This window comes from Lissotriton vulgaris, chromosome 11, assembly GCF_964263255.1.
Source record: "Lissotriton vulgaris chromosome 11, aLisVul1.2, whole genome shotgun sequence".
In the NCBI taxonomy this organism is placed as follows: Eukaryota; Metazoa; Chordata; class Amphibia; order Caudata; family Salamandridae; genus Lissotriton; species Lissotriton vulgaris.
In genome coordinates this window covers 176939622-176967407 of record NC_141699.1, presented here as the reverse complement: position 1 = coordinate 176967407, position 27786 = coordinate 176939622, and the positions used below count along the sequence as shown (strand labels likewise).

Sequence of the window (27786 nt, the reverse complement as noted above, 5' to 3'; positions counted from 1 at the left end):
AGAGTGTAAGGCGCTGTTACACAGCAGTAGAGACCACACTCCACACTGGAACAAACATACTTCAGTAGAGCTCATATCCCACACTGGAACATACATACTTTTGGAGACTAAACTCACTATGTTCTATGTTTTTTACAGGCTGATGGTGGCAGTACGAAGGACTAGACAGTGAAAGTGACTAATGCACATACCCATATGAGTGTACAGGTACAGGTATGCCTGTCAAGTGCCTAATCACGGTAAATAGCTTGTGACATGCCAGATGGGGAGTGTTATAGATTTTATCAACTTAAGACAACAGTGCCAATTGACAGAGTTGCGTTGTTTTTCCTTTTATGTTGTTCAGAGGCACACATATGAAATCCGGTGCAGGGTGGAGTGATAGACCCACGCCCTGAAGAAGTTGCCGTAAGTTTTCTAGGGGCAACGAAACATGTTGGCTTTTTAAAGTGAGCAGACACACAGCACAGAATAAAAACTGTTTGGCCAGTGTGGTCTAGCTCGGTTTTATAACACGGGACTAATGCGCCATATGGATTGGCACATTTTTTCCTTTTTTGGGTCCAGACCTGTAGTACACTAGGTTATACAGGCAGGATTTGACACCCTAGCACCACACACATTTTTTCTTTATTTCCTTGTGGACTATCACATTTCCTCTGTTTGGAGTGGTGGACGCTGACGATGAGAACCTAGGCAACAGGCGAGTACCATCCTGCTAGCTTTGGAAAACAGCGCAACCGTTTGTGATGAACTTTTTTTGTAAAATGGTGACCCATATCCAGTAAAGCAAGACGGCAAACTGATAGCCGCTGCTCCATCTACATAATGTTAGTAGCTGGCCAGGATTAGGAGGACTATATTCACCACAAGAACAGGTCCCAAGTTGTATATGGTCTGAGGAAGATTCCCCAAGACCGGGCCCAAGTCATATTGATCACCCCGGATTGGCCAAGAAGGGTGTGGTACACAGATCTTCTCCACCTCTCCTCGTGCCCTCCCCTCCGTCTCCCTCTCAGGGCAGACCTCCTCTCGCAGTCGCAGGGGCAGGTTCTACACCCCCACCTCCAGAACTTACACCTTCATGTCTGGAGATTGAACGGGGCAACCTGAATTCTTTTTCTCTCCCACCTGACGTGGTGGATGTTATTTTATCAGCCAGGCGGCACTCCACCACGTCTATCTATTCTTATAGGTGGTCCAAGTTTGTCTCATGGTGTGGAGAAAAGTCCATTGACCCCTTGAAGGCTTGCTTGTCTGACATTCTTCAGTTTGCACTCTCTTTGGCTCAGCAGGGATTTGCTGTAGCGACAGTGAAAGGTTATCTTTTGGCTTTGTTGGCATTCCTTTGCCTGCTGGAACAGTCGTCCTTATTTAATTCACCTGTTGTTTTGCGGTTCTTAAAGGGTCTTACAAATAAATTTCCTCCCACTCCTTTTATTGTGCCTCAATGGGACTTGAATCTTGTCCTTACTTTTTTAATGGGTTAAATTTTCGAGCCTTTTTATAGGTGTCTCTTGAGGTTGTTATCTTTTAAAACGGTCTTTCTGATTGCGATTACCTCAGCAAGGAGGGTAAGTGAGCTTCAAGACCCCCGTTCTTGACTATTCATGCTGAAAGAATGGTACTCAGGACCTGGGCTTCTTTTCTGCCTAAGGTGGTAACCCCCTTCCGTCTGGGGCAGTCCATTACCCTCCCTACCTTCTATCCTCCTCCTCACCCTTCCAAGGAGGAGGAGAGACTTCACCGTCTGGACCCTAAGAGGGCAGTGAGCTTCTACCTTGACAGAACCAGGGAGTTCCGAATTGATGATCAACTCTTCGTGGGTTTCGTTGGCTGCAGGAAAGGCAGAGCGGTGCACAAGCGCACGCTGCATAGATGGATTGTCTTGTGTATCAAGATATGCTACTCCCTGGCCGGTAAGGAACATCCAGAAGGTTTGAGAGCTCATTCTACTAGTGCAAAGTCATCTACATCTGCCTTGTCTAGAGGTGTTACTGTGAAGGACATTTGCAGGGCTGCAACTTGGGCCTCCCTCCACACTTTTGCAAAGCATTATTGTTTAGATGCAGAGGTGAGGAGGGACGGACACGTTGCTCGTTCTGTCCTTCAGGACTTCTTGGTATAGAAGGGTGGACACCCTCCTCTGGGAGTGGGACTGCTGTGGGAATCTATTCACAAGGGGAGGAATCCACTGGCAGATATATCCATCAGAAGAACAAGTTACTTACCTTCTGTAACTCTTTTACTGGTGGATACAGTATCTGCCTGTGGATTCCTCACTGACCCACCCGCCTCCCCGTTGTCTACCCTTGTATACCTATAATAGTTGCTATTTATTGCTTTTGTGCATGTTGTTTTTAAGGCAATGTCTTGTTTCTTTTTGCTCTACTGCATTGTCTTCACACTGTGTGTGTTACCTTGATTATTTTGTACTGTGTACACTGTGTAAATATACTGTTGTCGGTCCGTCCGTGTGCCTCGAGGGCACGGAAAAAAGGGCGGAACTGATGTCATCACGCCGACGGGGTCTTATTATGGATTCAGTGACGTCAGCGAAGCCGCGCGCAATGCCGTGCTTCTGTGACGTCATTCACGTCGGCGTGACGAGCTACAAAATAATTTTCCGAATGTTGCTGAAGCAGGGGATATTCACAAGGTGAGGAATCCACAGGCAGATACTGTATCCACCAGAAAAGGCGTTACCGAAGGTAAGTAACTTGTTCTTCAGTCACAGGACTACTTGTAAATACTGCAGCAGAAGGTGGCAGAAGTTCTGCAGGAAGGAGTGCTGAAGTTGGTGCCAGAGAAGGAAATTGGGCAACTCTCTGTAATTCTTTGTTCCCAAGAAGGATGGCAGTCTTCGCCTCATCCTAAATCTCAGGGTGTTGAACTTCTACCTGTGCAAAGAAAGGTTCAAGATACTGTCCCTGGCTCAGGTTTTTGTGGTTCTGTAATTGGAAGATTTGATGGTGTCCCTCGCCGTACTGGGTGCCTGTTTCAACTTTATGATCCTGATGTCTCCCAGAAGTTACCTGTGTTTTGTGGTAGGGTTCATTCACTACTTGTTCGCAGTCCTCCTGTTTGGTCTGACATCAGCATCTTGAGTCTTCACAAAGGTGATGGCTTGGTCCTGCACGTCTCAGGAGGTCGGGCATCTTGATATTCCCTTATCTGAACAATGGCCTGCTAAAGTCCAGCTCGCCACAGATGGTGTCATCCCTGTATCAAGTCTCACCTAGAATCCTCTCAGCGTCTCCTGTTCATATGGGCCATACTGGATACAACACTGCTTCGAGCTTTACCTCCTTTACAGAGTATCCATGACATTTGGGGTATGCTTCAGATATTGTGGGCAAGAGCTTGAATTTCAGTCCTGTCGTTTCTGAGTCTGCTAGATTTCTGCATCCTCCTGGTCATATATGCATGCTGGCATATAAGGCTCTCTAGTGGTTGCCCTATAAACAGTGGTTCCAACATGAGGTAGATCTAGAAATCACCATTGTGAATTCCCAGAACACTGTGGCAGATCTAGCCTGGTGGTCAGTAAAGGAGTATTTAATTCAAGGGATGGTCTTCATCCATGGCCGTGATAGTGGTGGATGCAGCCACCCTTGGATGGGATACCTATCTAGAGAAACTGGATATCAGAAGCTTGAACTTAAGGCTTTTCGGCTGGCACTCGAGGCTTTCATCCTGTCCCTTCATAGTCAGAATGATCAGATCTTGACACAGCATGAATGTGATGTGACAGGTTTACAAACAGGACTATGAATGTGGGTGTATCAGCATAGGTTATAAATAATGTCCAACTGTCCGGCTGGCTCTCTGAATACCAGAGATAACAACCAAAATAGGTGTCATATTGCCCATCATGAGTGCCGTCACTACCCGGAGGTGGTACAAAACATCTTTGCCCAGTGAGACACCCTTTGATGAACCTCTTTGCCACTTGCAGCATTACCTGGTTCCTGCAGTTATGTGACTTCCATTATCTGCTGCAGGAAGCCTTGAGGGATGTGTTTGTACGGAGGTGGAAATGTTCACCTAAGTATGCATTTCTTTCCATACCTTTCATTCCCTGATGATCTGATGAAGATTTGCCTTGACGGAGTGCAAGTCGTCTTCACGCATCATACTGGTCAAAGTGTGGTACGTGGACCTTCTGCAACTCTCCCTTTGTGCTTTGCTCGGTCTACTGTTCAGGGTGGACCTCCTCTCCCATTCTGAATAGCAAGTTCTGCACCCCAGCCTACAGAGCCCCCACTTTAATGTCTGGAGATTGAGCAGAATATCTGAGTTTCTTCTAGTTGCCGCTGGAGATGTTTGATGTGATATTAGCTGCTTGTCGTACCTCCACCAAATCAGTCTATACTGGGAGGTGTAACAGAGTAGCCGCTTTGTACGCTAAACATGATGTGGTTCTCTTGAGGGGTTACGTGCCTCAGATCCTCAGATTTACACTCTTGTTGGTCTAGCACAGCTGTGTGGTGGGCACTGTCAAAGGATACATAGCAGCTACATAGTAGCCTTTTCAGCTTTCCTCTGATTCTTGGATCAGCTGTCCCTTTTCAAGTCTCCTATAATAATGAGGTTTCTGATGGGACTGGCAAATATGTTTCCTCCCATGCCTTTTGTCATGTCCCAATGGGACATAATCTTGGTTTTGGTCCCTTTGTGCTAGTTCACATTTGTCTACTGCATTAACTTACTCTTAAGACTCTTTAGACGTTTTTTCGTGTTGGAGTTACCACCCCAAGGTGCATCACTGAGTTGCAGCTACTGAGTGCCTGGCCACCGTTACATGCTTCTTTCCAAATAAACTTGTCACCAGAACTAAAACGACTTTCCTCCTCAAGGAGGTTACCCTTTTCCATCTAGGACAATCCCTGCCCCATTCCACCAAGGTGGAAGAGCAGTTACATCAACAATAATCCGCTTTTCATAGGCTACACAGGCAGCAAGAATGAATAATTAGACCAGAGGAGGTCTTTACCCCCCTAGCTAATTTTATATCTCAAAATGTGCTACACCCTTGCATAACAGCAACTGCCAGAGGGAATCGAGACCCATTCCAGCACTGAAACGTTTTCTACCTATTTTCACTAGGGGACATTCCTTTGTTTGCGACGATGCAGGTTTCACAACTTTTCCAAGCCTTATTGTTTGTACTCGAGTCGTGTTTGGATGGACATTTTGTACGTTCAATCTTTCAGGGTTTCCTTATCTGGCCATCCTTCAGACCCACCACGTATGGAGGGTACTACTTGGAAATATATTGGAAAGGTGAGAAATTTGCAGGTAGAAGTATCCTCTAAAACATTTGCTCAAGTGTTGAAATGTCCTTCTCTAATTTGGACAGTCCATCCCTCTTTCATCTAAGGACTCCAGAGTGTTTAGCAATTACCATACCTCAAATGTAGACCTTGAAAGCCTCACAGATGATGGCAAAACTATCGACAGACCCTACATTTTTTTCGAAATATGTCTCAATGTCTGCAGAAATTTCTGCAGTAAATACTGGGTCCATAAGGGAGTAGGGCCGCAATCCCAAAAGGAATACCGGTGTCTGTCTGGCAGGGCAATTTAGATCAAGTTGTATTGGGGAATGGTCAGAAAGAGTGCATGGATGGAGGGAGCACTTCGCAATTTGGCCACGCAGGCCCTTGGACGCGAGCCAGTAGTCCATTCTTGTGTGGGTGTCGTGTGGTGTAGAGTAGTGAGTGAATCCCTCAATATCAGGAAAAAGGTGCCTCCAGTGGCGAGGTGGTCTCTTGGAGTGATCCTTATGGGGATCCAGGCTACAATTAAAGTCCCATCCTATTATTATTGAGGAATCCCTATCTCGGAGCAGGCTACTACCAAGGTTATTGTAAAATTGTAGGTCGTCGTAATTGGGCCCATACACGCTATCTACTTTAACATCCAGTCCTTCTTTCTGGCATCTCACAATAACATATCTGCCATTTGGGTCTGTTTCGATTGTCTGCACAGAAACCCCTAATGCTGGATTTACCCATGTTAAGACACCCCTGGCATGTGGCTGGCATGTGGCGTAAAGCCTGCTTCACTGACCTTTCCTTGGAGCAATTTATGCGTCAACTTGCTACTCTGTGGTGGCAGGTGAGAATCCTGTAACAGTGCCACGTCAATCTTATGACGCTTCAAGTATGCTACCACCTCTTCCTAATCTTCCTGTGATCATTGATCCCCCTAATGTTCCATGTTAAGAGGTGGACTGTGCTACCCATGAGCAGCGGGAATGGTTGCTATTCTGTACGCTACACCCCTTCCTTCGCTGTGGTCATCAACATTGGTCACAACATTGTCATGTATACTTTGTGAAATTCTATAAGTAGAGCATATGCCTTGCCTACCCAACAGCTCCCCCCACACTATGCGATCCCCAACCATGCATATACAAAGCCCCCCCATCCGCCCCCTGAAACTATCCAAAGAAACCAATCATAATCAGTTCAACTCCAAAGACTCTGCCCCCCCACCAAATTTGAGGCAACCGGCTGGTACTACTGGATTACATGACTTTGTCTATCGTGTGTGCCCTCACTAAATGTGTAAATGTGTGTTGTATTTGTATAGCGCGAACAGTAACCCGTAAGCATCCCGGCGCTTGTACTCCTACCACAAGGGAACCCCTCCTGGCTTTTCCTTGTGAGGTGTCCACTCCTGGGCATCCCATGGTGAAACCAGGCATCCCTTGTGTATCGGGGGCCGTTGTGGAGACTAAGCAAGCTATTGCCCAGAGTTGCAGCGTGGGGCCCATGCTTAGATTCGGCACTGAGGCGAGAATATCCGGTCAGAGGAATTTAAGCCCGATCCCGCCGAGGCGGGAATCAAACCCTGGTCCCTGGCCAGCGCTCTGCATCAAGGTCTGCCGCTCTAACCATTGAGCCACACTTCTCCACTAAATGAGCCCTGTAATTCGCCCGCTTCCCATTTGTGTACTATAGGGAACTTTGTAGTCAGAGGTGAAGTGGCAGACAGGAACTAATTTAATATCAGAGATGTAGTATTGCACTCGTATGTTCAACAGTTTATTATATATGTTACGTTATTTTTGTATTTGTCGTTGGTGCAAAAGGTCGGTACCCTACTTAGTAATTAGGGTGTGCATGGACAAACTTGACATGTGCGCTCTGCGTACACAGGACCCACTCCTTCCTTGCACTCCTTTCAATTTCATTCAAATTTTACTCCATACGTTTAGATGCTTGTTTGTAAATTTTATTTTCATTTCCAAACATGATTCTGTAGCGAGTTTTTTAATCCATTTAGTACATATTTAATTGATTTTTACATGATTGTGTTTATTCCCAATGCATTTCAAGCATTACGCTCTTCATCAGGGGATTATTAATCTGAAAATATAATGCACGTTGTTAAGTACTAGAATCTATTATTACATACTACCAAAAAATAAATCATCTGTATATCATATGTACGTATCACATTCACTGTTCGGTGTCATAAAACATGCGTATTCTCCTTAGATCAATAGATCGTGCACTTTTTACACCTTATAACCCGTGGCCACATATTGATGTAAATCACACTAACTTTGACTATTTCACGTGACGTTTCAACACTAAACCAAAAAAGGGGGGAAACTAAGTTTCTCTATCATTTTCAATCTATGCTTTGCGCACTATGTTACAAAGCTGTGCTCTTACCCGGTATACGATCCCGCTAGTCTTCCCTCGCTACTTCGGCGTGCGTCGCTCTATCCCTGCCTGGGTTTACAACTCTATATCCCTTTTCCGATCACGTGACTACGTACACGACCGTGTTTACTATGAAATTTAAAGTGACATATTCTTAGACAACGGTATATGCGTGTATATAGCCTGTGTGGGGGTTTAAGGTGATCCATGCTATAACTATAATACTATGTAATTTACTACCATAGTTTATACACGTACAATGGTTATTTGTCAAAATTGTGCATATATACATATCAAAAAACATGGATCCGAAAGTTCATGTGTCTGTTATAGAAAACAATTAAGGTCCATCCGTTCATTAAGACCTTTTGGCTGTGTGGTACATAAAAAGTTTATCCAGAAGACTTCTCTCCTTAGTAACTGATTGTTGTTATCTCTTCCTGGAAAAATTCCCACTATCTCCAATATACAGAACTTCAGCTGACTCGCATTATGGTTGGCTTGGTTGAAGTGGGCAGCTAATGTCGATTTTTGGTTCTTCAATCTGATGTTACTCTTGTGCTCTATTATGCGTGTTTTTCTTTTTCTTTGCGTTTTGCCCACATATGATAGTCTACATGGGCACCGTAACATGTATATTACATTTTCAGTGTTACATGGCACACTATCACCTTGAAGGTATCTACATGTGTAGATAGTGGGAATTTTTCCTGGAAGAGATAACAAGAATCATTTACTAAGGAGAGAAGTCTTCTGGATAAACTTTTTATGTATTTTTATGCTTGTTTATCTGTTCCGGGCCAATGGCAATAATCTGTGCAGAGAGGCCTCATTTCTGTGCTTTTCTGACTATACACCAAGAACCCTTGCTAAACAGGGGAAATTCTCACACTCCATCCCTCTTGCACTCCATAATGCCCCTACAGGATGACACTAGCTTTTGGTGATGCACTACATGCTTCTTATACATCCCTGGAGTTGCAGCCAGTCCCCACCAACTACATCAAGGTCCACATGCAAAGCACTCTATTTCCCTGCCGTTTTGTGCACCCCTAGAAAACTCTCTTGTACTTTCCATCTTTCTGCAACAACCTTGTGGGCCACTCCCCATGTGCCGACTTGAGCTCCAAAGTCGCACCAGGACTAACTAGTCTGCATTTTGCACTTTCTTCCCTCCCCCCACAATCTTGGATGCTACTTCCTTTGCACAAAACTGTTAAAACGTTTTGGACTCATGTTTATTCCTTTTTATACTTAAATAGTTTTAATTCTGCTTACTGGGAATCGTGCTCATCCTAGAAATACTATTGATTGCATTTTTTTCAATAATTGTTGGCTATTAAAATTATGCATAATTGTACTTCACGGCTTCACACATGTAATGATTTTAATTAATCGAATATAAATGAAATTAACTGAAACCCTCTGGAAAACTCCCTTTTTTCTTCTAAACACTTCACTGGGTGCAGAATGTGTTCTACAATAACAGGTATTAAGCCATGCTGTATCTGCTACCGACAGATGACTGTGACCGTCTTCCACGATGTCTGCCTCTGGGGCCTTGACAACTCATTCAGCTTTGAGTCATGATCTTGCTACGCAAAGATAAATGGCTAAGCTGTCGGCGACCACAAAGCCAAGTTGGCCATTAAAAATAAGTAGTCCCTGTGGAGGGCATGGACGCATTCTTGTTCCTGAGACCTCTCTCATGAATGTTACAAATTGAAGTGTCAAAGAGATCCCATAAGAAGCATGAGAAATCAAAGCAATTTTCTCAGTATTCTCACCACTCGCACCATATAAAGTCGCCTAACGGCCTAGGTATCTCCAGCTCGCAGAGCCGTTCTCTGAAGCAGACTCCTGCAGAGTTCCCACTCCCCCTCGAGTGGACTGTGAGAATGGATGAACACTGCCAGATCAGATAGGCTATGGAGAAAATCTTTGTTACCCCCATCAGATCCTGCTGAAGCCCCTTCAGGTCCCAAGGATCCAAAGTGTATGTCTATCCGCGACCATGTCGGTGGATCTGTCTAAGTTCCGACCGTGATACTTGACCTCTGCCTGGGGTCGGTCCCTTACTAGAGCTTGGCGCTGCCAGTTCCAGCCTCAACGCAACGCCTTACTACACTCTCAGCACCACGATCAACACCTCCAACCTGGTTGCCAGTGCTAATGCCAGGCACAAATTCAATGATTTTTGCAGATTCTGCCCTTTCCACTTTTGCAGCCATGACTAGTTGTCTGCTAACTATTAAGACAGCTTTTGTCTTAGCCATAATATTCACCAATGTGAATGAACGATCTAGTGGCTTTGCCCTTACATCTGACATATACATCTTTTTTTTCTGTCAAATTAGTCCTCTGGACCAAAGTGGCATTTCTGCCTAAGGTAGTCACTCCCTTCCACATAACCTTTGTAGCCTTCTTTGCACCACCGTCTTCATCTTAAGAGGGCACTTAGCTTCAGTGCAGACCAAGCGAGAGACTACCGACAAAATGACCAAGATTTCACCAGTTTCTGTGGTGGCTAAGAAAGGTAAAGTGGTGCAATAGAGGACCATTCTAGATTGATTATGTTATGCATCAAGATCTAGTATGGGCTGGCCAAAAAAGCTACCCCTAGTAGGCTTGCACGCTCACTCCACCAGAGCAAAGGCTGCTACCACAGTGCTGCTGCGGGGTGTGCCAGTTCTAGGCATTTGCCAGGCTGCAACATGGTAATCTCTCCACATGATCACAAAGCATTACTGACTGGATAGCCAAGACTCCTACTGTCCATTAATATGTGACTAATCTAAAGATTTCTATAGTGCAGACTAGGATCAGAAAGAAACTGATGCCAGTGCGAGGAGGTGCCATTTATATGGAGGCCCTAAAGTAATTTCCGGAGTGGACAGATCCAATGTGGAATTGCCCAATGCCATCCTACAAAATTGCTTTGGGTTCCCAGTCCGGCCCTGATAAGTACTCAAGTACTGCCTCAGTAATGTATTTGTAAGCATTATAGAACTGTTGTCTATGTACATTTAACGCTATTAAGACAGTGTTTTTAAATAATGCCTGGTGCTTATTCTTTATGAACAAAGGGCCATTGTCCCTGATATCTGGTTGTACAGAAATGTTATTTTACAGAGGGTTCTGTAGATGTCATATTTTTCATAAAAATGAAATGGCAGAGCTTTAACCACACAAAAAAGAAAGTGTATATTTCAAGAATCTTTGTTTTAAACATTATCTGAGAAATGCTGGTACACAGTGAGCCTGCCCATTTATAGCACTGCATAAAATAAGTACCTGAGACACCTGGGTACATCAAATTTAGACTGCAAGGTATTTGCAATGCATATAATTAAATTGCTGTACTTTAAATCTAGTGTTACTAGAAACCTTTGCTGTACACTGCAGTGTTGCTTCTTTTCCTCTGTCTCATTGCTTCCTATGTATATCCACCTTTCATTGTGGCTTCAAATCATTTTAATCAGCCGTGATCAATGACCAAATTGCCCTGTATAACTGGGCATCTAGTTTCTTTCTATCTTGCAACACTAATAATTCATGCAGCACAGTGTGGACAAGTGAATCTGTTGTGCATCCCCAAGTCAACTGTACCATTCTCATCAGTGATGTATGTCATAATTTGGTCTATAGAGCCTTCGTGTTATCGCCTATGTTCTGTAAAGTGCAGCAGTTAACCACTGGCGAATACGCCTCCACACATGATACACCCGCCACCATCTTCATCACGGTATGAAATCCATGTACCCTGTGCAGTCTGCTAGCCTTATATGATTTCCTAGAAGCTCCATGGACAGTGCCAATAGCAACGGTAATATGCTCAACTGCTAAAGGTCAGATGTAATGCCCATTTCCTAACCCTTGCTATTGGGCCATTGTATATCCGGAGAATCCAGTCCCAGAATCTCTTCTCCAAACCCACTTGGAATAAGCAGTCCCTTTGAGGCGATTAAAATACTTCTCATTATTGATTGAGGCAGCTGCCACATCAATAGCCTCCTTCAATAGTCTATCTATAATCCAAAACAAGTTGCTGATGTGGGTGGATGAGTCTGGGCTTTTGTGCTACAGAGGTCAGGGCCCAATGTAGTTAGTGGCACGTGCCTCACAAATGGCTACACTCAAGAGCCATTGTAACACAGTGTGTTTATTTTTTACTTCCACTTGTTCCAACTATGACAGCATATACCGAACAACAGCAGACACGTGTTTCGCCCGTTGGCCAATCGGCCGGGGGCTTTTTCAAGGCAGAAAGTCGTGACTGGTAATCATGTTCCTAAAATGGTTGAATCAGGTGGTTTCTGCGGAACCAGGAACAAAAACTTTGCCAGTCTGTTTGATGAATCAAGTGTTAATTTCATGTCTAAAGATAGTGTGTACAATCCTGCTCTTCTGACATAAGATATTAAAGTATGTTGTGATGGATATTTATAATCGGATTCCTCACCTCGGATTCCAGGCACCAGACTGAATCTGGAAAACGTTCTACATAGCATTGCTCCCATATGCCGCTAGTTGGCGTCATGCAACTCAACAATGGCTTCACATTGCGTTTGAAGAGACAAGGATAGCCGCATATAGAGGCCACCCCTGTGCGCTGACGTCAGTTTATTGCCTTTCTTCTTTTAGCGCCCTCAGACACAGTGGGTGAACACTTGCTGGTAACAATGTGCTAACTATTTATTTGGGACATTTTAGATATTAAAACGAGGCCACACTACAAAAGAGGAAGGAGTGATAATGTTGAAGAATCTGCTGTTATAGTATTCACCAGAAAGAACCTTACAGGCAATAAGTAACTTGTTTTTCTAATGGATATTTCTAACTGCAGATTCCTCTGCTTAGTACAGATACTAAAGAAGAACCTCCATAGCTGGATTGTCTTTGGAATGGAATCAGACCAAAATGTGTTGAAGGACTGGGTGTGCCAAATGTAGTCAGTCAGTCAGTCAAAATACACTTTATTCGATTTGTTAAAAATCATAAAAGGCATAAAAATTACATACAAAGTTAAAATAGGCAATTCAGTCATAGTCATAAATCTTTTATTCGGTTGCCATAATTTTTTAGGAACCATAAAAAGAACATTACAAGAAACAGTTCAATAAAATAATCAGGTAAAAAATATTACCCAGCGACATAGTTACAATTAAATGAAAATGCAATTGTTAAAAATTGTTAAAAAGACAGGGGAGGTGAAAAAGGGGAGGGAGAATAAAGTGCAGGTGCATTAAAAAGCCAATTAATCATAGTTGCGTCGATATATTGTACACATTTTAAGAAAACAAGCTACACATTTAGGTATAAATACAGAGTCCAAATGTTGCAAAGCAAGAAGAGCAGGACGACAAGATCTCAAGCCCATGAATGAGAGTAAAGGAATGATCCATCGCTTTTGGGGGTATTCATAAAACCTGCAAAATAATACAACGTGAAGGGTCGATTGATCCGAAAAATCGTCACATGGGCATTTAATGATAGATTTAGACCAATCCTGCTTCTTTGGAAAGAAATCATACGGAAGAAAGTATTAAAACGAAACCTAGTAAGTAAATGTTTTTCATAGGCATTCAAATGATATTTTAAATAGCTTATTGATTGAATTATATTTTAAATAAGGTTGAATGCCTAGGGTAGTTTGGATAGTTAGGATCTGAATATTAGAGGGCTTGCTGATTTCTTGGGATAAACGCAACTCCCTTAAATGTGATGGGCATAACATTTTCAAAGTTTTCCTTGAAATGTTTAACATGGTTAATGGCTTGTGGAAGTACAGAGAGAGTTCTAAGTCCACTAAGAAGTTATTCACATAGGCCAACCAGGGAATTTTGGCCCAGTGTGCCAAATCCCAGGCAGTCGTTAATGACGGTGCGTGTCAAATGACACTGCTCCATAGTCCACACTCGGTGCCAAAGGAGAATGGGCTGGATTTTGATGTTATCCATAATATAATCCATACCCAACTCGATATGGCTACTGTAAATTGGAGCACTTTTGGGGACTGCCAGCACATACCTAATAAAATCGTTTTCTACAACCTGAAGTGCTTCTGCGGCAGCGTAACCCCAAGCCCCGCGCCATATACTGCCACACTTTAGCATTTAGCATAATAGATTTTTAGGAGTTCTTCGGGCGGGGGCTTACCAAGCTGTCTTGAAAAGGCTATCAGGGTGGTGGTGGCCCGGAGAAACAGTAGTTTCCTAGAGCACATAGCCTGCTTCCAAGACATTTTGCTATCGAAAAGAAAGCCTAAATAAGCATAGGTGGAAGTACATTCCAGCATGGCGTTGGCAATGACTATTGGTTTGGGTTTCTTTAACCTCTTGCCCAGATGCATGACAAAAGTCTTTTTAATATTGACCATCAGGTCCAGGGAAGACATGAACTTACAATAGTTGTTAAGAAGGTGCTGCAGTTGGATAGGGGTTCTTGCCATTATGTCAGAATCGTCCGCATATAATAATGCAGGGATAGGGCGATGGGCTATTTTGGGGAGGTCCTGGCTCCCTTCCAACATAGCCAACTCTAGGCCATTAGTATAGAGGTTGAAAAGGAAGGAGGGAGCCAGTACACAGCCCTGTCTGACTCCCCTGGTAATGGGAAATGGCGAGGTAAGATCGCCATGGACCCCGTATCTCACCCTGGCCGAGGCGTCGGAATACAGTTCACGCAGAAATGTGACCAAAGAGTGGTCAACACCCAATTCAGTTAGAATTTACTACAATTTTGAATGTGACACGCAGTCAAACGCCGCGGAAAGGTCTACATATACTAGATGAAGATTACCGTTTTTGGCCCCCACATATTTTCCAATAATAAGGGAGAGATTTAATGCCTGCTCTACAGTGCCTAACCCCTCCCGAACCCATACTGGAGGTCGGTCAGAATTTTGTTGGTTTCGGCCCAGTCGTGTAAACGCTCGAGAAACAGTCGACCTGCCACTTTGCCAAGGGAATCATTCAGGGATATGGGCCTGTAGCATGCAGGGTCATTACGATCACCCTTTTTAAAGATGGAGAGTAACGTGGACGCCCAACCGCTGTAACAGCCTCAAAAACACGAGTCAAAATCGGTGACCAAAGCTCCTGGTGATGGGTAAAGATGTCCAAAGGGACCCCGTCCGGGCTGGGAGCTTTGCCAGACTTTGAGGCTGAGAGTGCAGCGATGATTTCATTGTGTCCGAAATGTAACTGAATAGGGTATGTTTGGGAAGTGGGGAGAGCAACCGCCCTCGCTTGCCCGCCATCATTCTGTGAACATTTTCCTTCAGAGAAGATTTTCGAAAAATGCGTAACCCAGTCCTCAGCTGTGACTGCTACTTCTAACCTGGGTGCAGAACTTGGCTCTGAAAGAAAGGGGGATTTTATTACGCGCCAAAATGCAGAGCTGTCTTTAGTGCGGCAGCTCTCATGAAGTTGTTCCCATAAGTCCTTTTTTATTTTGCATCTACAGTTTTTAATGGCCAAGTTATACTCCTTTCTAAGGCTTCTCACTGCAAGAACATCCCTAATAGGGTTGCGTAGGGCCTCTGTCAGAGAGGAGAGAGCCCTGCAACATTTGGTATTCAACTAGGCCATCCCTTGGGTGCGATTAAACTTCTGATTACAGAATAGTTCCTCTCTTATTATTTTAGTAATCTCTGCAAAACTGGTCAAGATGAGAACCAGCGGGGATTGTAAATCTAAACAAATTTCCAATAGGGGTAGTGCTTGTTTAATTATATTGGCTGACAGAGCATTAGGGTCTGCACTCAACCATTTAACTGAATAACCATTTGGCTTAGCTATTGTTAAAGCTTGTTGGTTCAGTAGGCTAACAGTCCTGGTTTGGTGAGAAATGCCCTGGATTGTGACAGTAAGGCTATTAGAATAATGGTCGCTACTGACGTCTGCACCTGTTATGAATTTTGACAGGTGCGGTTGCGAGTTATTGGTGGTTAGAATATAATCAATAACACTAGAGAGCCCCCTCCCGTGGAAAGTAGGAGAAAAAGCTACAGGAGGATCAACCAAGTTATTTGCAAAACCCAAATCTAGGGAACATAGAAGTTCATTCATGCGGTTCCCTGGAATAGAATGAGTGAAGTGAGTGGTAGGGTTCTCACTTTCATCTGTAATTCCGCACTTAATAGAATCATAACATGCACACAAAGGAATATTAAAATCGCCACCCCAAATCAAGTTAAAAGAAGAAACTGGAAGTCTAGCCCGTTGCTCCGTTAAGAAAAGTGTCATTTCATTTAAGACTATAACAAAGTCAGATAATGACAAATTATTATACAAGTTGACCAGAAAATACATAGACCCTTTATTGACCGTTATTTTTAAGATTTGATAGTTCCCAGCTAACTTCAATGCGGATATTTCCTTTAACGGGAGATCATTAGATAAATAGATAATAAGACCTCCTTTAGGTCTACCCGAGGTAGAAGGGCGAGCACTTGAATGAAAGGTTTTATAACCTTGTATGTGGATAGGAGATATCAGCCAAGTTTCCTGGAGGCAGATTACTGAGTATTGTCGGATTATTTCAAGCCAGGTGACATGATCAAATTTGGTGCGTAACCCGGCTATATTCCAGTAAATTATATTAAGTGTTATTTCACCCGATGGTACTATGGTAGAGGGAGGTGGTTGAATGGCTTCCATTCCAGAAAGAAGTTCGGGGGAGTGAGAGTTAAGCCTGGGATTAGAAATACTATTCACCACGTGGCTGTTGTATGTAGTCTGCACTTTGTCGGACCTCACAGGGGGAGGATTATGTGGGGAAGATACCAAGACAGGCGCCTCTAAGTGTCCAGCGTATGAATTATGTGGGGTAAAATTAACCTTCTGAGTCATTTTGTGCTTCGGGGTCAACGTATGCTTATTTACATGTCAATCCACCCCCTCTAAGCTAGATAGAGCCGCGTAACGATTGGAGGTAGCAATTTTAAAGGCTGGGGCCATGTTGCCCGTCAGGTACATTGGTGGGTGTTTTTTACGAGAAGTCTAGGGTAAAAATAACTTACGGATTTCGTAGATATGCCTCCCTCATAACTGTCACTATACCAGTCCCTAATAAAACTAGTTGCCCTGTAATCTTTAAAATGTATAATTATACAATCCCCCTGAATGTCCTTGGGTCTTGGTCCCAGCCATGATAACCTCCTCACATTAAGGATTTTACCGTCTATACTTGCAGGCAATGGCCTATTGATGCTTAGCCAATGCGCAACCTTGTTTTTCAGGGTCTGGTAGTTTTCAAATTGGCCAAGCTTCAACGCCGAAACCCCGGTTAGCACTATTGTTTAGGGTTCTGATTCCGGCGGGAGGTTAACGTGCAGTACCTTCCCTCTTGAATTTTTGGTCACCGAGGACCTCCCCCCAAGCTGTTTGTCCAACTCCTGTTCGGGGGTGATATTTTGGTTTACTCTCTTAGTGTCTCTTGGTTTATAAGTAGTAGGAGCTGGGTTGAGGGAATGACTACCACACTGGTGGAGAAGTGTGGCTCAATGATTAGAGCGGCAGACCCTGATGCAGAGGTCTAGCCCGGGACCAGGGTTCAATTCCCCGCCTCGGCGGGTCTTGGGCTCAAAATTCCACGGACTTGATAATTCTCGCCTCGGTCCCTTTTCCAATCATCGAGTCCCACTCTGCAACTCTGGGCAATAGCTTGCTTAATCTCCACAACGGCCCCCACAACGCTAAGGATGCCTGGCCTCCACCTTGGGGGTGCCCTGGAGTGGACGCCTCACAGGGAAAGCCAGGATGGGTTCCACAGCGGTATTCGTACAAGCGCCTTGAGACCCTTGCGGGTGAGTAGTGCGCTATACAAATATCAATTTACATTACTAGTGGGGGGTTAACTTGGGGTGCTATCGTAGACATAGACTTTGCCATAAGTGGACTCTTACTCAATTTAGGTTCTTCTCTATGGGGAGTAGGTTTCAGGGGAAGCCTGTTAGTGGTCAATTCACTAAGTAACTTCATATTCGAAATACTCACGGCTTGAACATCCCCGAGTTGAGCTGCTATTTGTTTAACTCGCTCAAAAAGAGGGAGCAGTAAAGATCTCATTAGGTGCTCTATTTTACTCATAAGGTCATCTAGCGGAAATGGGTGCTGTGGATTATGAACAGTTGGGTTTTGATAATCATATGAAGGCGCTGTAGGGGCTAATAAAGTTTTAGAATTTTTAGCTTTAGGACCTTGTGTGTGGTTCGGCCACGCTTTCTTTTAGTTGGACGGGTAGGCGCGGCCTTTACAATACTGGGAGATTTTACTTGGAGCTGCTCTTCCAAAGAGCTGTCCTTGGGGGAATCCGTGATGATGTGGGTTAGAGTATTATTTAAGAAAGGACTGGAAGGGCGGTCTGGTAAATCTTGTAAGAGACTAGGAATACCAGGGTCAGATGATGGGACAGGGTCAGAGTAAAACTCTGAAGTAGGGGATGGTTTCTGGCTAAGGCCAAGGGAGGAGCGGTTGTTTATCCACTCAGAGGAAATATGCCTTTCGGCCTGCACAATTTCACGCTCCACAACTGAAACTGCCCTAGTGATGTAATTATCTAGGGTCCCTTTGAAGGAGGTAGTTGGCCCTCCCCCCAATGTTTTCCCAGGTAAGCCAGATTTTGTGGGCATTATGATACAAAGTTCCTACAGGGCTCCGGAAATACGGCAAAGTAAACAGCAATAATAATAAGAGTCCCAACAGCAAATCTTACATTAAGGTCCGCAATTTACATTAAGGTCCGTAATAGGCGTTACAGAATTGTAAGATGGATGGCCCAGCCCAGCCTCCTCGGTCCTCTGAGGGCCACATAGGGCCCGGGCTTAGCCCGGCGTCGACCCGCGCGCGATCCCGCGACGCGGGGGCTGCAGGGAGTTTGTAGGTTCTCCTGGCGCAGGGATGACGTCGTCAGGCGGCGCCCCAGCAAAGGATCCTGGGCAATCGAGTCCCCCGCTCGGCGGCCGCAGTAGTCAAAAAGTGGCAGCAGGGGGCCTCTCAGGCATAGAAAATGTCCAGACGCCCAGCGTCCAGCGCAGGCACCCAAGCCAGGTACAAGTAAGGTTCACAATGACTACAAATGTTTAGAGAGTTTGGAAAGCACCACCATAGGCAATTCATTGATGTACAAAGTCAGTGCTAAGCCCAAGTAAACATTTACACTGCAAATTACACGAAAATAAAATCAATGTGGGCAATACCATGAATAATATAATGCATTTGGTGGCGCATATTTATTCTTAATTCTGAAAGCCGCCGCTAAGAAACTTGCCACACAATAGATAATGCGAGTGTTGCTCAACATCTGGAGGTAAATTATTGCGGGCCTGACTTGGATAAAGCCGGCCTCCCTCAAGACAGGTAATAAATATTTTTTCCTTGCGACCGCGTAAAACCCAAAAAACATCATAAAATGCATGGTATCTTGATGGGAAAATTTGTCACAGTCACTGGGGGGAGCCTCTTCTGGTTTGGCCCATGATTGATGGCAACCTAAAGAAAGGTGAATCAGATTAAACATAAACTTTGTCAGTAAAAATCTGTGCAGGTGTTTAGTGACAATTTTAAGGTAAGGTTCGAGAGAAGGGGTGGTGATTAACATAAGATGTGATCTTACTGAGGGTTTCGCTAGTTCCCTCTCCTCTCTGGCCAATCATGCCCTATCCAGGAAGTGGGTCTTGATCCATTTAACGTCCTCTCTCCTAATGTTGGACCGTGACAACAAAAGTTCGGGTCTCCCAAGGTATGTAAAAGTGTTTTTTAGGTAGTTCAACCAGGGTATTTTCATGGCGTAATCCTTAGAAAAGACGTCCGACAGAATTGCGAGGTTCAAGGTTAATTCTGAGTTAAGCCATGTTTTTGCCCAGAATACTAGGGGGGCCAATTTCTATCTATCCGTTATATAAACCAAGCCCACATCAGAGTGGATAGAGAAGGTGGGGGAGGACTTAGGGACGGACAGAAATTGTCTTAAGAGCCCATTTTCTACCCTTTGGATTTTATCTTGGGCAACATAGCCCCACATGGCTGACCCATAGGTGACAATAGGGATGCATTTGCTATTGTAGACTTTCAAAAGGGCCTCTATTGGCCTAGCCCCTAGCCTTTTTTTAAAACCCATCAGGGCGGACAGGGAACGGGCCAGGGATAAGCTATTAGCCCTAATCTGGGGACGGCCCCCTCTCATCGAACAGGACCCCCAAGTAGGGGAAGACGGTAACCCTTGAAACCACCTCCCCCTTACAAATGAAGGTTTTACTTTTAGGCTTACTTCTCTGTTGGCCGACCACCATCGAGTGGGATTTTTTCGCGTTGACTCTTAAGTCTAGGTTCTCCATAAAGGACCCGAAGAGATCCAACAGAGTCTGGGGACCATTGCCAGTTCGCGCTATTAAGACTGCATCGTCCGCGTATAGGAGGGCCGGTACATTGACTCCTACATGCGGAACGTCCGCCCCCCTGCCTCTAGATGTTTTCCCAGCCCATTAATATAAATAGTAAAGAGAAGGGGGGCCAGGATGCATCCCTGTCGCACCCCTTTCTCTGATTTAAATCTACCTACCTTCCTTCGTGACCCTAACTGTGGCAAATAACTCCTGATGCAGGGAGGCCATAAATTTAACCAATGCGGCATCAATTCCCATCTCCAGTAAAATGGACCACAACTTGGACCTATTTACCAAATCGAAAGCCGAGGAGAGGTCCATAAAGGCCAGAAAAGGGGACCCCTCCTTGGCTACCGTGTATTTAGAGATTAAAAGGTGCAAGTTAGAACATTGGTCCAGGGTGCCCCTTTTCTCTCTAAACCCATATTGTATGTTCGAGAGCCCCCCGCAGACCTCTAAGTTCGCCCTTAGCTTAAACAAGAGGACTCTGCCTAAGATCTTAATGGCGCAGAGTCAAGGAGGGAAATGGGTCTGTAGCATGCTGGATCGTCACGCTGCCCCTTTTAAAAAATTGGCACGATGATTGAGGTTGCCCAGGTGGTAGGAAATGCATTATCACTGGCAGCACAAAAGACGTTTAGCACCTGTGACCATAGGTTCGGGGAGTGTCTATATAGGTCTGCCGGTACGCCGTCGGGCCCCAGCGCCTTGTTTTTCGATGTCTCTAGGATGGCTTTCTCCACTTCGTCCTTACCAAAAACTACGGGGGCGGAATCCAGGGCTACCATTGGGCCACAGAGGGTAACACAGTCATGGTCACCATATACTTCTTTAAAGTGAAGAAGCCACCTCTCATCTGGGATAACGCAGTCTGTGACTGCATCTCTGAATCTGCGAAAAATGGCTGATTTATTGTGTCCCAGAATTGTTTGCTATCTCGCAAAACGTCTATTGATAGTAGCTTAACCCAAGCATCACTTTTGATGGCGTTTTTCCTCCCATTTAGGGTTTTTTTTCCCCTCCTCAAGTTGGTAATGAGGGCCTTGTCTCTCGGAGTGGATGTAAGGGCTTGCTTAAGGAGCCTGTGGATTCTCGAGCAATTGGCGTCAAACCATTTATGGGGCTTTTCACTTCTCTGACTCTCGTTTGACGTCCGGTCCCTCGAGCTTTGTGCACATACCGACTCAAAGGCCTCTATAATTTCTAGATTGGGAGCCTTTGGATCCAGACAGGTCGCTATATGACCCTCAATTTTGGGAAGTAAATTAGCGGTGAAACTTTCCGGAACCACCTTTCCCCATTTAAGCCTTCTTCCCTGGTCTGTGGGCTGGGAGGGACCAACCTGTTTACACGGGGATTCGCCCCAAAACAACTCCCAACAACAAAGGGTTGTGGTCACTATGAGTCGAGGCAATAACTTTGTACTTCTTGACCTTAGCAATGATCCCTGGGGACGCAAAGATATAGTCTATAACAGAACCATGGTCCGTACCCTTGTATGTGCATAATCTCTCGACCCCCGTGTAGAATGGTTCATATATGTTAAAATTGGCCAGTAACTCTTCAAGGGCTTCTCCTGACCTTGTGTGTTCAAAGTGAGGGGCCGTCGCACCTGGGAGACCCTCATACTCTCCTGTGTAACAGGAATTACTACAGAGGTGGTGTTAAAATCACCCATTAAGATGAGCTCAAAATTGGTGTAATTATTTAGACTGAGGTTACCTAAAAATGTATCCAGGGAGGCAATGTGGTTATGATCCACTACCCTTTCCCGGGAATTATAAAAGTTGATTAAAAAAAGTGTGCGGGCAGGTGAAACTGTCCATTCCACAATTAAAAGATTCGAAGAACCTGACTCCAGCTGCTTAAATGACCCCGTGAGCTGTAAGGAAAAAAGAAAAAGGAGGCCCCCCTTAGCTCTACCTGCGGTACTAGGTGTTGCAGGGACGGCAAAGCTGGTAAAACCATCCAACCAAAAGCTTGCGGAGGTATCCCATGATTCCTGTATGGCTATCACGTCGTGACTAGTAACAAAGTTTTTCCAAGCTGTATCTACCCTTTTAGCTCTGATGCCTGCTACATTCCAGCTAATAAGTTTGCACAGTGCTATGCCCTCTACAGTCGGGTTGCCATTTAAGGGGGACGTCATTGGGGCTGGCTGTCAGTCAATTTCCTCTAAATCAACGAGTGGAGAGAATCTAAAGAACAGGACTGGGTCAGGATCTACGCAAGAGATATGGGGTCTGCCCCGTCTAGACCTTTCTGTTACTGCTCTCCAACCGCTCCCTACCGTGGCCGAATGCCGTGACCTGAGATGTGAATCTGCAAGTGAGTGTTGTGTGACGGGCGGCGGATATAAAAAGCCCAAGGGAACGGGTCTCATGTTCCCTGTGTCTCGGATCGCTGAACCGTCCCAAAACAGACTATCTGCCAGGTTTGGACTGTCAAAGTTACCTATGACACAGTCACCCTGCACGTTTTTGGGACAGTATCCAATCCAGCCCACCCTTCTAGCCATTATGATCCTGTTGGAAATGTTTATCCCACCACTACTAGTGTCAGCACACCATTGACTGGCCTTTTGTATTAGTGCCGCTGTGGGTCCTAACTCCCCGTTTGCTAGCGGGGAACCCCTATAAATGCGGCAACTAAGGGTGCGGCGTCCGGGGGCAGATCTAAGTGTCATTGGCACCCCTTGGCCCTTGTGCTGGTTACTTGGCGGTAAGTCTCGGGGTGGCTGTCAGTATGTCCCGAAGTTGGCTGGGGAGTAGCAGGACTACTTAAAGGTTTACAAGGAACCAGTGCCCTAGGGTTGTCTAAAGTCCCTCCTTCGCATGACAATGATGAGGCTGTTAAACTTGCTGCATTATGTGAACTAATATCTATGCAACTCCTATCCACCCTTAGTGATTCCTGGACAGGGCCCAGTTTCTTAACTAAATTGTCAATTAGGGCACATTTCTTTAAGAGACCAGCGAGGCAAGTGTTCAAGGTGTCAACAATGTCTTTCGCTATGCCCACTAACAAGGGTTCAATACGAGCAACGAATAGCGCTTCTAGGTGCTCACCAATATTCTCCTTGTCCAAATGTTCAATGGTGTTAGCACTCCCAGGCTTTTTCCTCCTTTTAGTGGTAACTTTTTTCTCATGCCTGAGCCCCTGGGGCTGACTTAGCAAAATCTGGACAGGGGAGCGGGCTCAGGCTGGGCAGACAGTGATAGCAGCGCAGGGGTTAGAGTTCAAGACAACCACTTCTGACTCTAGTGGGATACATGGGGCTGGGGCAGTGTCTGAGGTGGTAGACTGGTTGATAGGTGGAGGAGGTAACAAGCCCAACTCTTGTTGGGCTGTAGCTATTTTCTTTGACAAAGCCCCCACAGCAGATGTAAGATAGGAAATAATAGTCTCAGAGTGTCTCAGGACTTTGGCCTTCTTGCCCCCCTCCTCAGTATTTAGGGTGTTCTTACACTTACCCATGGTCCGATGTCAGAGGGGTGGCCCGGCCCTGCCTCCTCCTGCCCCGGACGGCCACAGACGGCCCGCCTTTTGCCCGGGCTTCGCCCGGCGCCGCCCGCGCGCTTCCGCGAGGCAGAGGGAGCTCCTGGTCTTTATGCGCCTCCGGGCTCGCTGTCAGGCAGAAGTGGGCGGTGCGGGCAAAGGAGCCTGGGAGCTGTAGTCTCCCCCCTCAGCGGCCGCACGGTGGTGCTTGCTGCGGCGGCAGGGGAGACCAACAGCGTCGGGCCCCAGGAGCATCTGTGGCAGCGAGCGTCTCAGCCTCCATTCCTCTGGTAAGTGTGTTTGCCCCCGTGCTACGTTTGTGGCCCCCGCTCCTAAGTGGGAGCTCCTGGTCTTCATCCAAATGCCAAATGTAGTTTCCTGGTTGTCACTGGCATAGTAATTTGTAAATGTAAGCACTTATGCCCATGTCGCAGGCTGGCAGATATCAAGGACTAGCACTCTGTGAGATAACACAGTGGTAGCAGCCTTAGTACACTTAGAAGGGCTCTCAGACCGTGTGGAGGCTTCCACTTGACCACTGCATACCAAATTGTAATTCAAAGGATTATGCACTTCGACAAGGTCCTCTTCTGCACAACCTTCACTTTCTTTGCTTCAGAGACCACCACAAGCAGTTGATCCTCCACTCGATGGTCCTTGGTACGATCAATGTAAAAGTTTTTGAGGGATGAGGGGGGAAGCAAAGAAAGCTGGTCACAAATTTGGATAAGAATGCTTACCAAGTCCTTAGCACCAACTTGTTCAGGAAAAACAGGTGGTGTAGGGCGATTACACCGTTGAGAAATTTGCGGTTAGATAGAGTATCTACCTCTAAGATTGTTACTAGCTTGTTTATCCAGGTTTCAAAGATGGGAGTCCAATAAAGCAGAGTATGGAGGCATTGGTTTCAAATTGTGAAAATACTCCTATCCCATTTGCCAGCCTCAGTGTAGCCCCAGCCAAATGGTGCACATTCAATCTGGCTAATCTAGCTAACAGGTGACAAGTTTTATCATCCTCAGAATGCGGTCAGGGAGTATATCCCTGGTAATTGATAATTTTAAATCTGTTTAATAACTGAGTGTGTTGTCTTCTCATCCCTTATTGAGGTCAGCCCGTTTGGAGTTAATCACCAATAAATTCTTCAGCTGTCATGTCTCAGATTTTGTTGTTTTACGATTTCTGTGTGAACCACTTTGACTGCACTAGTGATGGTAATAAAAATCCCTCTGCAACATAGTTTTAAATGCTTTTCATCTGAAAGAAACAGGTTAATGTTAGATTCCTTACCTTAGAATATCCCAAGGCGTCAGACTGGATCCGGAAAGTTTTGCGTAGCAGTACCTCTGTGCGTCGGTAGGCGTCGTCTGCGGCTCCGCGTCCCTCGTCGTCGCCGGGATGACGTCGTCGGAGTACTTAGACACCGCCCTCGCGCGCTGACGTCAGTTCTTCTTTTTTCCGCGCCAACAAGCATAGATCCGGGAAGAGCAGTACTCAATTTTTGACTAAACTTTTTGATCTCTTTTGGATCATTCTCGAGTCGATACCTCGACTCGCAGTGCCGAAAGGGATGCCCGGGTTCAAACCCTGCGACGATTGTCACCGCTTGTTGTCTGTGACCACCGTCGGTGCTTTTACTGTCTCGGGGCCGACCACGATCACAAGTCATGCCCCGACTGCCGGGCCTTGTCCTCGAAGGCTAGGCGGGAGCGGTCCCTTGAGCTCCGGCAGTGGGCCCCGTGCCGCTCTAGGTCCCGGTCCAGGAGGAGGTCGAGGGACCGCTCACGAGGCCACAGTCCTCGCCGCTCGACGAGTCAACACCACTCGTCGGGCTCCAAGTCCTCAGGTAAGTCGAGGCACAAGAAGTCGAAGAAGAGAACCTGTCCAGCCTCCACATCCATGCGTGGAGATTGAGCGGCGGCAGTTGAGGCCATTTGACTTGCCTCCTGAAGTCTGTGATGCGATTCTGGCAGCCAGGCGTCCCTCCACAAAATCGGTATACGCCTGCAGGTGGAACACATTTGTGGCATGGTGCACAGCAAAGGCTGTGGATCCACTCTCTGCCCCCCTTTCAGAGGTTCTCCTCTTCCTTCTTTCTCTTGCCTGGCAGGGCTCTGCTCTGGGCACTTTTAAGGGCGCTTTTAAGGGCGCCTCTCGGCCATTTCTGCCTTCTCGAGGCTTCCTGATCAGCCTTCCCTTTTCAAGACCCTTGTAAATAGATTCTTGAAAAGGCTTCACACACATGTTTCCTCCTGTTCCTTCCGTGATGCCTCAGTGGGACTTGAACCATGTTCTAACCTATTTGATGTGCACTCCTTTCGAGCCACTTCACAATTGCCCTCTACGTCTTCTAACTCTTAATAGTGCATTCCTGGTTGCCATCACCTCTGCCAGGCGAGTGAGTGAGCTCCAGGCTCTATCTTCTAAGCCTCCTTTCCTTTCTGTCCATCCGGACAAAGTTGTCTTTAAAACTCGTCCCTCTTTCCTGCCCAAAGTGGTTACAGCCTTTCATATCGGACAGTCTATCACCTTGCCCACCTTCTTTTCGCCTCCGCATCCCTCGGAGGAAGAGAGGCTCCACCGTCTGGGCTCAAAACGTGCACTCTCTTTTTATCTAGACCGCAGACGCCAGTTCCGGGTGGACGACCAGCTCTTTGTTGGTTACGTGAGCGCTAAGAAGGAACGGGCGGTGCACAAACGGACCATCTCCCTGTGGGTCGTGTTGTGCATCAAGGTCTGTTACTCCTTGGCGAAGAAGGAGCCTCCTGTTGGGCTGAGGGCCCATTCCACTTGGGCCACGGCCGCTACTACTGCCCTGGGTCTGGGAGTCCCCTTGCAGGACATCTGTCAGGCAGCTACGTGGGCTTCACTGCACACGTTTTGCTAGACACTACTGCCTGGACAGCCAAGTCCGGATAGATGGCTTTTTCGGCCGTTCCGTTCTCCAGAACTTGCTGGTGTGATCTTGGTTCGCAGACCCACCACCATGGTTGGTATTGCTGGGGTATCTATTCTAAGGTAAGGAATCTAACACTAACCTGTTTCTTTTAGATGCACAAGTTACTTACCTTCGGTAACGATCTATCTGTAAGAAACAGTAGTTAGTGTTAGATTCCTTACCTCCCCACCCATCCTCCCCGTTCTGTGAACTGACATCTAGGGTTAAGGACATCCCTTTCAGGGCCCTAGTTTCATGGCACCAGTGTCGGTCTCTGGCATGGCTCTGCGTTCCTGGCACGGAAAGCTATATACAAGAACTGACGTCAGTGCGCGAGGGCGGCGTCTAAGTACTCTGGCGATGCCATCCCAGTGATCACGACGACGGATGCGGAGCCGCAAACAACGCCTACTGACGCGCAGGGGTACTGCTATTCAAAACTTTCCGGATCCACTCTGACGCCTGGGGATATTCTAAGGTAAGGAATCTAACACTAACTACTGTTTTTACAGATATATCGTTACCGAAGGTAAGTAACTTGTGCATTCTGCGTGCACATCTAATGGAGAGTAATGGACACCCTCAGCATTCATTTGAATGCTGCATTTTGTTGTGTTGCTGCCTGCATTTGCTAATTTGGGATTCATGTCCAGGCATCCCTTTGAATGCTGCATTTTGTAGTGTTGCTGCCTGCATTTGCTAATTTGGGATTCATGTCCAGGGTGTTGCCCTGGCTCAAGACCATGATGAGAAGATTATGGTCAAGAACCGTTTGCTGAGGGACTCTAGGTGCAGAGAGGTATCCTTTATTGTGTTAGGAAGAGCTGAATCCTGATGTGTCCTTTCAACAGTAAAAACTCGTGAGGTCTTTCAGGGCTACTGCTTTGCTGAACCAGCCCTCCAGAACTAATTTTATGTGTTGCTCTTCACTTTCCAGGTAGACCAATAAGCCTTAGGTTGTTTCTTTTCAAATGGCCTTTCTGGATCCTTAGGCCAGTAGTCCAAAGATCAGAACTTCTCTGTCAATTTGGCGATATATGTACTTGTATAAATTCAACATTTCGGCTTTGCTGTTTTAATTAACCTTTGTTTTCTGTGACCCTTTCTACAAACCTTTTGTGGTCTGCTGTGAGCAAGCGCACATCCCAGAATCACTGTATCTATTTTGTTTTACAACCCTCCCTTTAGAGATATTTTCTGTTAAAAAAAAAATGTGAAAGGACCCAAGAATGTTAGATTAAGGTCTTAAGTTATTACTGTTTTTTGCCAGAATACTATTC

The 27786-nt window shown here is 45.8% G+C and overlaps 1 protein-coding gene across 1 annotated transcript in view; it reads left to right on the top strand.

The window, feature by feature from the left end:
* Window positions 1–27786, top strand: part of HECTD4 (HECT domain E3 ubiquitin protein ligase 4) — a 2691195-nt gene that overhangs the window by 714035 nt on the left and 1949374 nt on the right. The gene's annotated exons all lie outside the window — the stretch shown is intronic.